This window comes from Thermobia domestica, chromosome 3 (assembly GCF_964235325.1).
Source record: "Thermobia domestica chromosome 3, izTheDome1.hap1.1, whole genome shotgun sequence".
Classification (NCBI taxonomy): domain Eukaryota; kingdom Metazoa; phylum Arthropoda; class Insecta; order Zygentoma; family Lepismatidae; genus Thermobia; species Thermobia domestica.
In genome coordinates, this window is record NC_137456.1 from 144,971,612 (window position 1) to 144,984,054 (window position 12,443).

A 12,443-nucleotide genomic window follows, 5' to 3' on the forward strand; every position below is an offset into this window, starting at 1 on the left:
TTAATTTTTAATATGTGTATATGTAACTTTGATGGGTTATTCCCATGAAAGTTTTAGACTAACACGCAGTTTAAACATATGTAGGCACATGCAGATGTTTGAACGATGTGTTAAAAAAATGGATGAAAATGAAGTAAAAAATTTTGGTGTAGATAAAAATTGAGTAGTAGAATTTTCTATATAATAAATAAGATGAGTAATTATAATAGATTTACTGTAGTAGAGTTAAGACAAGGGAGTAAAGAAAAGGGAATCAAAAGATATTCCCGATTAAGAAAAGCAGAACTGATAGGCCTTCTTAAACAATATGACGATGAACAAAGTAGAAGGCAGATTAGAGATATATTCCCATTTAAAGAAGAAGTAATTGAAGAACCGAAACCAGCACGTATACCTATAAAAGTAGAATTAGAAGAAACAGCATTCAAGAAGCGCTTACAAACCGTTAAAGTTGAAAACACAGGAGGATATAAAGACCCAATAAAATTTTTAGATACAAGTGGAAGAGTTGCTATTAACAAAATCAAAGAGGAATTAAAATTTCATCCAGTTAAAGTAAACCTTGTTCTCATTTGTGATTATATAAAAGATAAAGAAATACAAGAGCGAAATTTCAAAACATCAAACGAGAGAATATTAGAATCAACTGACTTAAGTGAATATATACATCATGCAAAACAAAAACTTCGTAGAGAAATGGAAGAATTTCAAGGTCGAGGATCAGGATGGACGTTACATCAAATTAAACACCTAGAAATCATTAAATAAGTAAGTACCATTAAGAGCTTCTTCCTATATTGAACTTCCAAAGCAGATTAAAGATAAGAAAGCAGTGATTAATGTTAAAAATAAAGACAATAAATGTTTCTTATATTCTATTGCAAGTTACTTAAAACCTGTTGAAATACATCCTGAAAGACCTTTACACTATAAACAGCCTGTTAATGAATTACAAAAGAAATATTGTGATGGTATTGAGTTTCCTGTACAGTTAAAAGATATAGTTAAGTTTGAAAAAAGAAGTAATATCTCCATCAATGTTTACAGCTATGACAAAAACTATAATATATATCCACTTCAAATCACAAAAAATAAGCAGGAAACTCATATCAATTTATTATATGTAAAAGATGAAAAAAACAGTCATTTTTGTTGGATAAAAGACTTATCACGATTAATAAGAAGTCAAGTGACAAAACATACTGAGAAGTTATACTTTTGTGATAGATGTTTAACAAGACACTTTCGAAATGAGAAGCAGTTGCAAAAACATGAATTAGATTGTAAAGAGCATGAAGCTGTCAGAATAGAGCTTCCAAAACCATACGACAATCAAATAGAATTTCAAAACTATAATCGATCATTAAGAGTTCCATTTACGATAATTGCTGACTTTGAATGCATTTTATGTAAGTTAAAAATAGAGCATAATTGTAGTAAAACAGTAAAATATCAAAAGCATAAGCCAATGAGTTTTTGTTACTATGCCAAATATTCAAATGGGGACTATAAAGCTCCTGTTAGTTATATAGGTCCAGATGCTGCGAAAGTATTTATTGAAATGTTACAAAAAGAAGCAATAGAAATTATGGAAATATATAAAAGGGTAGTTGATATGATCCCGCTTAGTGAGGAGGAAATAGAAGTTTATAACAGTTCTGATACTTGTCATATATGTGAAAAAAACTTGAATGACTTACCACCAGCTGTTGAGAAAAAAATAAATATACTGAAGAAGAAAATACAGTTCTACAAGGATAAAGATGATATGAGTGAAAAAATAGAAGAATGGAAGCATGACTTAAAAAAGTTTTTGTATAAGATAAATAAAAATAAAGCAAAGGTAAGAGATCATGATCATTTAACTGGAAAGTTTAGAGGTGCAGCTCACAGTTATTGCAATTTAAACTATAAAAATCCCAACTTTGTTCCTGTATTTCTTCACAACTTAACTGGCTATGATACGCATTTGTTTATTAGGGAGTTAGCTTATGATACACAGAAAATTAAACTGATCGCTAATAATGAGGAAAGGTACATAACATATGAAAAATATGTAAAAGCAGGATCAGAAAAAGATGGAATAAATTTAAGATTTGTTGATTCATTTAGATTTATGTCAAAGAGTTTAGCAGAGTTAACAAAGAATTTAAAGCCAGAACAATTTCGAGAAACATTGAAGTTTTTTCCAATTGATAAGCTTGATCTAGTTACTACAAAAGGCGATTATCCATATGACTTTTATGATTCATTTGAAAAATTGAAAGAACCTGTTCCATTATCTCCAGATAAATTTACAAACAGATTAACAGGAGAAAAAATGAGTCCTGAACGCCATAAGCTTCATGTACGAGTTTGTAAAGAATTCGATCTGAAAATAGGGGAAGATTTAACTGAACATTATAACAAAACAGATGTCCTTCAATTAACAGATATATTTGAAAACTTTAGAGATGTGTGTTTAAAGGCATATGGATTAGATCCTGCTTGGTATTATACAGCACCAGGTCTATCGTGGGACGCAATGTTAAAGATGACTAAAATTAACTTAGAAATGTTGACTGATTATGATAAAATACTAATGTTAGAAAAGGGTATACGAGGAGGAATCTCACAATGCAGTAAAAGATATGTAAAAGCTAACAACAAATATATGCAAGATTATAATAAAGATGAGTGTTCAACATACCTAGCATATCTAGACGCAAACAACTTATATGGATGGGCTATGAGCCAATACATGCCTTATAAAGACTTTAAGTGGGTTAAACCTTACATAGATATAATGAACATTCCGGATGACTCAGAAACTGGTTACATATTAGAAGTAGATTTAGAATATCCAAAGCATTTACATAACAAGCATTCTGATTTACCATTAGCTCCAGAGAACATGTGTCCACCCGGCTCAAAACAATCAAAACTACTAACGACACTTTATAATAAGGAAAGATATGTAATTCACTATAGGAACTTAAAACTATATATGTCACTTGGAATGAGATTAAAGAAAGTGCATAGAATATTAGAATTCAAACAATCAGACTGGTTAAAGAAATACATTGATTTAAATACAAATATGAGAACGCAAGCTAAAAACAAGTTTGAAGAAGATTTTTATAAGCTCATGAATAACTCGGTATTTGGAAAAACAATGGAAAATATTAGAAAGAGGCAGCCCATACAATTAGAATGTGATCCTAAGAGGGTAGAAGCATTAATTGCAAAACCTAATTTTGATTACAGAACAATATTTAGTGAGAACTTGTGTGCTATACATATGAAAAAAGAGCGATTAACGTTTAATAAGCCAATATATGTTGGTATGAGTGTGTTAGAGCTATCCAAGCTATTAATGTATGATTTTCACTATAACACGATGAAGCCGAAATATGGAAACAATATAGATTTATGTTATATGGATACCGATAGCTTTATATATGAGATTGAGACTGAAGACTTTTATAAAGATATAGCAGAAATAGTTGACCAGTTTGATACGAGTGAATACAAGGAAAATAATATATATGGACTACCACTAATAAACAAAAAAGTAATAGGTAAGATGAAAAATGAAAATAAAGGTAAGATAATGACAGAGTTTATTGGATTGAGATCAAAGATGTATGCTTATAGAGTAGAAAATAAAGAAGAGAAAAAAGCTAAAGGAGTAACTAAATGCGTAGTTGCCAAGGAGTTGCAGTTTGATGATTATAAAGAAAGTTTATTTAAAAATGTTAAAACGTATAAAGACATAAACCTCATTAGAAGTTTTAAGCATGATATATATAGTATAACCGTTCATAAGCTAGCATTAGATTCCTCAGACGATAAAAGATATATACTACGAGATGGTGTAAATACGCTAGCTTGGGGGCATTATAAGATAGAAGAGGAGTAGATGTAATTATATGTAGTGTAGTTTTAGTTATAAGTTTTAGATGTAAGATTTTATGGTTTTAAATGTCATAAAAGCCTATGCGATCTCACTTTGGGGTATCCTTCTGTGTTAAAGTACAATGGTCAATGGCGGGTTCATAATTTTTTTGATAGTTAGGGGGTGGAAGGGGGGAAAGTGGGGCAGAACCTACATATGTACTCTACTCTTAAAAATTATAGATTGTTCTATAACTTTCTCGAACATTCTAGAACTTTCCATTAGAAGTCAATGGGGTTTTAGAACGTTCCATTAGAATTCAATGGAAGTTTCCGGTACTTTCTAGCACTCGGCCAAAGTATATAAGTGCCGCGGAAAGTGGACCTACTCATAGTTAGCAGAGGAAACTGCGGTTACTTGCCGAGTTGTTGTGTTGATTTTAGTTTAGCGTCCCTTTCAGCAGCGAGGCTATATGAGACGTGGACCTACTGATTAACGTGGAATCCGAACCACATGAGCTCCCGCCGGGAATCGAACCCGGGTCTCCCACGACAAAGGCGCGTACGCTAACCACTTAGCCACGAAGGAGCTCACGGTTACTTGCCGAATTTCAATTGCATCGTAAGTACTGTATCTTATCACTTGCTTTACGTTACCTTTGTTACACTTGTGACTTATTCGTTGTTTCTAAAGTGTTTGTCCAATTCGTTCTCGTATATTCAGAAATGAAAGTATGTAATTAACTTACAAGATAAAATAACCTATTCCGGAAGAACTTGATTATAATCTCTGTATCGTGTGACAGTATCAGAAAAGAGGAGACGTAACTCGAAATCCATCTCTTGAATCACTAGAAAAGCTAATAACAATTGCAGTGTGCAGAAGCAAATTTGGTGATCTTCAGTATTCAGCGGTCGCATCTCTTCTTAAACCGTTATCTCCTGAGCATCTGCAGGAAAAGACAGCATTCTTCCACAAAGTCTGTTACTGTAGTTTAGTTCATGGAAGACACTAAAGATAAATCGAAGCTGAGATATGAGGATGCTTTAAAACATGGATCCATAGTGCCTACGGTTGCGAATTGAAGTTCTGACTTCCCACCCTCTTGAACGAACCCGGGGACGCAATTTCATATGACATGAAATGTCACTTAATATGCTTGGTGAATGCTGAAAGAAGAAAATATTTATCGGAACATATGAAACTGGATTGTTAACATCTTCGGCAGAAGTTTTGGCTGACATCGTATTACTAAATATCTTAATGCACCTTTTATCGGGATTAAGATCCTATAATAAGTATGCGGGATGTCAATGCATCTTATCTTTATATACTCTCTGAGAAAAGTGGAAAGATAGTTGATGACAACTATAAGCGTCATCTGGAATCACAAATACAGAAGTTACCAAATCTGAACTTTGTCCATCTACCACAAATGAACGCTTCTGAGAATCTCTGCGCTTCCAAGACTATTGGAAAGGCCCTTCACAACTTCGAAAACATTTCTCATGCTGACACAACTGCAGTACTCAAAGCATCACAAATAATTCGTGACGAAATCCTTGCCAGTGAACTCTTGAAATTTGATGGATCTTTTGACGGGTATAGCTCTCTGCCAATTCTCCAACAGTTTATGCGTTGGCTGATACAAGGCTGTAATTCAAAGATTACGAGCTGAAGAAGTTAATAAAGCCATGAACAACTTATGTCAATTGATTGTCGCTAGCTGTAGATCTGATCGTCAAATTAACTATCATCCAAAACATGACGATAATAATTTCCGACAGGAAGCTTATACACCATTAACCATTGGGCTTCCGCTATTCATTCATCCAAAAACAAGAAGCAAACAACTCGTAACTACAATGGAGAACTATGGAATTGGAGTTAAGTATAAGAAAATAGAGGACATTGAAGTTAGATTTGCCCATGCAATACAGATAGAAGTGAGACAGTATGATAATGTTCATATACCTCCATTCACAGTTAAAGAGAAGCCACTGTGGTTTGCTATTTATAACATTTTCTTTAATGAAGATACAGCCACAGGAAGAGACACTTCACACGGAACTTGCACCGTAATGTATCAAAAGCAGTATTCCAATGAAGTAACGATGGCCCAGAAGTTGCGCTTCAACCCTGAAGGTAAGATGAGTCACGAAAAACTTGCTCCAGTGTGAGCATTCGTCAGTTTTCAGCTCCAGGTTCTCAGCCACACACTCACAAAGGTTAATGTATTTCTAAACCAAGTGTCGAACTACAGATGTGCAATGATAAGGACATTGTGTGGATTATGTCATCATGATAATGCATAGCATATTCAAGCACATGTGATTCAAAAGAAGAGAATGAACGTGTTGGGCCAAAACCTTATGCAAAGTTCATGATTCCTTGGACATCGTACAACGCTTTACTGTCCGAACCAGTTACTAACACCAACGTTTCCGTTATTGCACCCATTTTAAGAATTCCACCCACAGAATATTCTGGACTATTTAGTGCCTTGATGAATGCACGACGCATCTGTCATTTAGTTATAGGCTTCAATTCGCCATGTGTTGTAACTCTTGATATGCCTTTGTACGAGAAAGCACAGAAACTCAATGCCCGCGAGGGTATGAGAGGAAAATTCGTACTGCGTTTGGGTGAACTCACATTGTCTTGGAACCCTTGCGTTCTCTAGGATCCTATATTGAAGGTAGTGGATTTGATGACTGTTGGGTTGCTGCTGGAATTATAGCCCCACAACCGTCCGTCAAATTATTCCGGAAAAACATTTATACAGAGGAATAGAAGCACACACGTTTATGATGCTCGCTTTCCACTTCCTATAACCTGATTGCATATTCAGAGAAGAAGACAGAAATATATCCAACCTTGGACAAGCTTAAAATGCGGTGTCTTGTGATCCAACATGCACACAGGAAATTAGAGAAGAACATAACAATGTTATGTACACTTGTCAGGAGGAGAAATTTGGAAGCATTCTGCAAGAGGAAGATGGACAATTGAGTGATACGGCTAAGCAGTTTGAAGCTATGCAGTGATACAGTCGGGTCACAAGGGAGGTCAACTGGTCCCTTCATGTTTCTGCTCAAGAAAACCTCATAAAATATTTCTTTTCAAATGATCAACTAAGCTACGCCAGAATTACCACTCTGCATTGTGAAGAAACACGAGATCTGCGGAAAACCAAGCCTGAAGTATTTGAAAACGTAAAAGAGGGAAACTTTTGTTTCAACAAGTCCGGTCATCCTTTTACATTGATTGGCTCAGATCACGGGATAGAACATCAGATTCGATCACTGAAAGTAACAGGAGGCATCACTGGATTGACGCAAAATGAGTCAGCTCTAGATCGCTATCTTTGGTAGGCACCCATTGTATCTCAAGTCCTCCAAGAATTTGAAATGTTATGTGGTTCAAAGGAATGCGTGCAGTCACATAACCATCATTGTCTCGTTGGAAATCGAGTGCTGCAAAATCCAGACGAATTGAGAAAGATTTTAATTCACTATGGTAGTCCTTTTGCTGGAACGGGAGAGCTTCTAAACATCACAACCAAAGCAGTTGTTCCCGAGAAAATAAAAACACATATTTTTCTCCATGATGGCAAGGGGAGAGAGCAAACAGAACAGTTCATGAAATATCGACTTCCCGGTTCCACACAGACAGTGTTTGATAAAATGAGGGAGCTTAATTTGGGGTCCTCCACCATCTGACGAAGAAGCTAACAAAATCTGTAGCCGGTAAAATCATCAAATTGAAGGAAGAGAGAAGTTTGTTTGCGCGTTTTGTAATCATCTGCCATACACGCAATGACTTAGACATAAAAGAAAGTGATTGAAGAGTTTGGACTATCTACGATCCCTCGAGTGCTTTTTGCTGCAGATGGTTCGCTCCTATTGGACACAAATAAAGCTACTATTATTCGTACTTTGGAAGGAAAGCTAGATTGACGGAACAGTACCGAGCCAGAAATTGATGAAAATTCGATCAGGGGTGTTCAAAGTAAAAACATCATGGTAATTGATGGAATGTCAATTGTACAAAGCATGTAGAAGGCCTCTTCGTGAAAATCTGTGGTGATTTTGCAACATAATTTATCAAAAAATAAAGTGGTTCTCACGATTATCAGACGAAATTCGCATTATATTCGATAAGTATATCGAACATTACTTGAAAGAAAAAAAATACGAGCTAAGCAAAGTGGAGGTACTCCCATGCGCAAAAAATATTGCGCGTATACTGTAACTCACGATTTTTCGCAATTATTCCATTTTCCATATGTTTATTGGTAAAATTCAGTTATTAGTACGTGGAGATAATAGAAAGCAATCCATCTAAGGAGATATTTCCAAAAAATATAATAAAATAATAAAAATATAAGCAAAAAACAAAATTATGTTCGGTTTTGTGTATACTGGCAATAATGTTTTCGAGGGAATTTTTGGAGTAGCACAGCACGATTGCAGAGGGAATAACAAGATTAGTAGGAGAACACCTGAACCAAGGAATGGAAATTGGAGTAAAATATTGCATTTATTGGCTTAAATCTAGGGTGTAAATTGTCTGCCAAATATAAATTAGCTTCTGTAAGCAAGATGTTATGCGAAAATATACAAACAAAGAGAAAAACTGTTGTCTTAAGTTTGGAAGTGACATGCTCTATAGCCATGAGCATTTATTTCTTAAGAAAAAGATAGACAACAGAAGAAAATCTGTGTGGTCAAGTGGGTAGAGTGACGGACTAGTAATTCTTATATTGTTTTGACACCAGATCGAATCCCATCCGGTCCTGTTCAATTTTTTTTCTTTACAAAACATTGTAGAAAGTGTATAATTTTTATGTTAATAAGAAACGAAATAATATAATAATGAAATAACTTTTTGTTTTTCTGATGACGTATTTTTTCAGAATTAGCTTACTATTTGTTACTAATAGCGATTGTTTTTAGTTTATGGTATGGTATGCTTAACCGTTCCCTCTCCGTTTTTACACAGCTTCAACTCACTGCGAGTGTCTGTGAGTCAGGAACAGGAAAAAACAAAACAAGAGCAACCTGCAGCTTTACACACAGCGTGAGGAACACAGTCACAGCGATAGCTCGTTGTCATGAAGAAGAAAACTGTTCTAGTGTTTCTGTGTGTGTGTTTCTTTTTAAAGTATTGACTCTCTCTCTCTCTCCTTTTCTTTCATATCCACAAGTGCAACGAATGCAAGTCTGTGCGAAAAAAAAATCAAGAGTGCTTTCTTTAAACAAAACTAAATTTTACAGCTCTCTTTGTGAGGAACGCGAATGCTTCCAAAAGATGCCATGAATATTAACTATAATCGTACCGAATTATACAGTAGCATGAAAAACTGATAATAAAATGATGTAACATGCATAAGCTTTTTTTTCTAGAGTAACCACACATTAAACATAACAAATTAAATTTTTGGGATTACAAATTATCACAGTACGTGTCGGTGTAGGCCTATTCGTTTTCACATTCGAGCGACGAAGGAAGAAAGTGTGGTGATACTTATAAAAACCGAATACTAGATTTCAATAAATTCAAGTTACATGGCTCCTACATATCGAAAAAAATGATTTTTCGATGTCTGTCCATCTATTTGTCTCTCGGTTCATCACGCTTTTACACGCACTCAAATAGAGGCCATACTGTTCAACGTATCTGCACCGAATTCTAGACATAACGTTTTAATAACATAATATCTTTCGAATTTTATGTCCTTCGACACCGAAAAGCAAAGGTAATTTACTGAAGGATTTAAATTTAAAATAATTCAATTTTCTCAAATAAAAAAAAGCTGTGACGATTATATTTACTTTTGATAAATATATATTTTATTAACAAATCTCCACCACATATGAATAATTTTTCTGAAAAAATATATATGGTGTAATTTACTGTATGGTATGCGTTCTTTTTGCACAATTTTCTCAACCACATTTCATAAATAAACGTATCATTAATTACCTAACAATATGACAACTCGTTCGAAGGAGTAGCTTAATCTTAGGGTGAGCTTTCCCCCGATGGTTTTCCCATTAACGCCTCAGGTAATTTTGTTCATATTTCGTAAAGAAATATTTCATTAATAAACTAACATAGAGCATAAATAGTTTATTCCGATAACATACAGAAGAAGTGGTTTTCTCAAGGGTTGATTTTTTTTGGACAATTGTCTCAGTAATAACTGAGACAAATTTGTTCTAATTTCAGTAAAAATATTTTCTGTAATAATCTTACAATATGGTATAACTCGCTTGTTCCGAAAAGAAAAATCCAAAAGAGATACTTTGACAGTGAATTTTTTCCCGACGATTTGCTTAAAAATTACTCGATATACTGTCAAAAGTACAGATAGAAGAGTTTACCTTTGGGGGTAAGCTTTTCCCGATGACCTTCCTAAAAACAACCCAGGAGATGTTTGTTGTTCATATTTTATAAATACGTGTTACATAAATAACCTAGCTATATGGTATAATTCCCTCATCCGGAAAATCTAGAAATGGTATATTACTTTTGTCAGTAAGTTTTACCCTGCGATTTTCTCAAGAACGACTCAGGCGATTGTGTTCGTATTTCATAAATAAATGTTTTATGAAAACACTAACAATATAGCATAGCTCGTTTGTACTGAAAAGATCCACAAGGGATAATTTATTCTTGGGGATGACTTTTTGCATAATTTTCTCAGAAATTACTCAGACGCTTTTGCTTATAGTTCACATACAATTATATCCTTTATAATTCTAATATATGGATCAAGTTATTTCTAACGGAAATATGACCAATGGGTACTTTACTTTTGGGCCTGAAGTTTCTTCTAGCAAAGTTTTCCAAAACATTATTTTATTCGCAATTTCCCAAATAAATGTTTCAATAACAGTTGCAGCCTAACGTAAGTCAGTGTAAAAAAAATTCGAGCGAGAAAGTACAGTGCGTTTACTCCGTACCCTTTCTTAAATATATTTTTAAATGTTACACCTAATCACAATTTTCCGAACAAAATCGAAACTTCTTTTTAAATGTGACTTGTTGTGGTCAAATGGTTCAAGTGCATTGGTTCTGGATTAGATTTCCAGTGAGAGCTAGTGTATCTTCATCCAAGAGATGTGACACGTCGGTGCAAAGAAGAAAGTGTTTAAATAAGCCTAACCAAGCTAATCAACAAAAGAAATAATACAAGTTACGAAATTATCGTAGAAACGTTGTTAATATTAGGTAGGTTCGACTGGAATGTCCAAACAATTGTCAATTCCAAAGGTCTTTGTTTTCGTCCGGCGGGAGCTCATGTGGTTCGGATTTCACGTTAATCAGTAGGTCCACGTCTCATATAGCCTCGCTGCTGAAAGGGACGATAAACTCAAAATCACATCACACATCTTTGTTTTCGCCTTTGTTTTAGCTCATAAATGTCTCAGTCATAAGCTCTTTAGTGGTTAGCGTACGCGCCTTTGGCCTGGAAGACCCGGCTTCGATTCCTGGCGAGAGCTCACGTGGTTCGGAGTCCACGTTAATCAGTAGGCCGACGTGTCATATAGCTTCGTTGCTGAACGAGACGTTAAACTCAAACTCAATGTCTTTGTTCATAAATGTCTTTGTGTATGGTTTTGCATATACGTGGCATGGACATTAAATTTTGATTTCTACGCCATATGTATCTAATTACATACACACCTATAGAACGAACACAACAAACTTGGAATATCTACATTGTTTGCGTATGGAAAATAATCACGCTCTACTGTACAGGACAGCCCTGTGTATGGAATTCCATACACATGGCAATCAACGTATTAAGAAATGTATAATAATAATAATAATTATTATTATTATTATTATTATTATTATTATTATTATTATTATTATTATTATTATTATTATTATTATTATTAATAATAATAATAATAATAATAATAAACAGAAAACGATACGATCACTTACACAATTTATAAATATAAGTTAACATTTAATAAGCATATAACTGCAATGGAATTAAGTTGTTTCTCTCTCTCCCTGAACGCTACAGCCCTTATTGTTCTAAGGCGTAGAAGAGAACTTGTGGCACCCACGATTTGGGGCGGTGTGTGGTCACAACTTGGTATCCCTTTGTTGTTAGTCCTAGCTTTCTAGACGGATGCAGTTATTACCGGTAGAATATACAAGCAAATAGACTTTTGTATTACTATTAAAGTAAATAATTACACTCATTCCTTCAATGTGATACTTGTGGTTGCTTAACCGTATACAGACAGATGATCCATGAAAAAATCGTTAATAATAATAATAATAATAATAATAATAATAATAATAAATAACAGGAATTCGACAAATATTCTTGCAAATAATAGGAAAAAGTTTGCGTCACACTGTTCACTTTGCTGGACACACCAGTGTGGCGCGTTATACCGATTGTGGCACATTGGAATATAGGGTATGTTTTTTTTTTTTTTCAACTATTCCAACTGCTTCAATTGAAATGGATCTATAATAATAAGAGAATGAATTTAGTCTTCTTACCCTTCAATTTAGAAATAAGGTTCGCGAG

The 12,443-nt window shown here is 34.3% G+C and overlaps 1 protein-coding gene across 3 annotated transcripts in view; it reads right to left on the reverse strand.

The window, feature by feature from the left end:
- The window catches only part of LOC145681530 (uncharacterized), a 196,087-nt gene that overhangs the window by 97,852 nt on the left and 85,792 nt on the right, over positions 1–12,443 (reverse strand). The gene's annotated exons all lie outside the window — the stretch shown is intronic.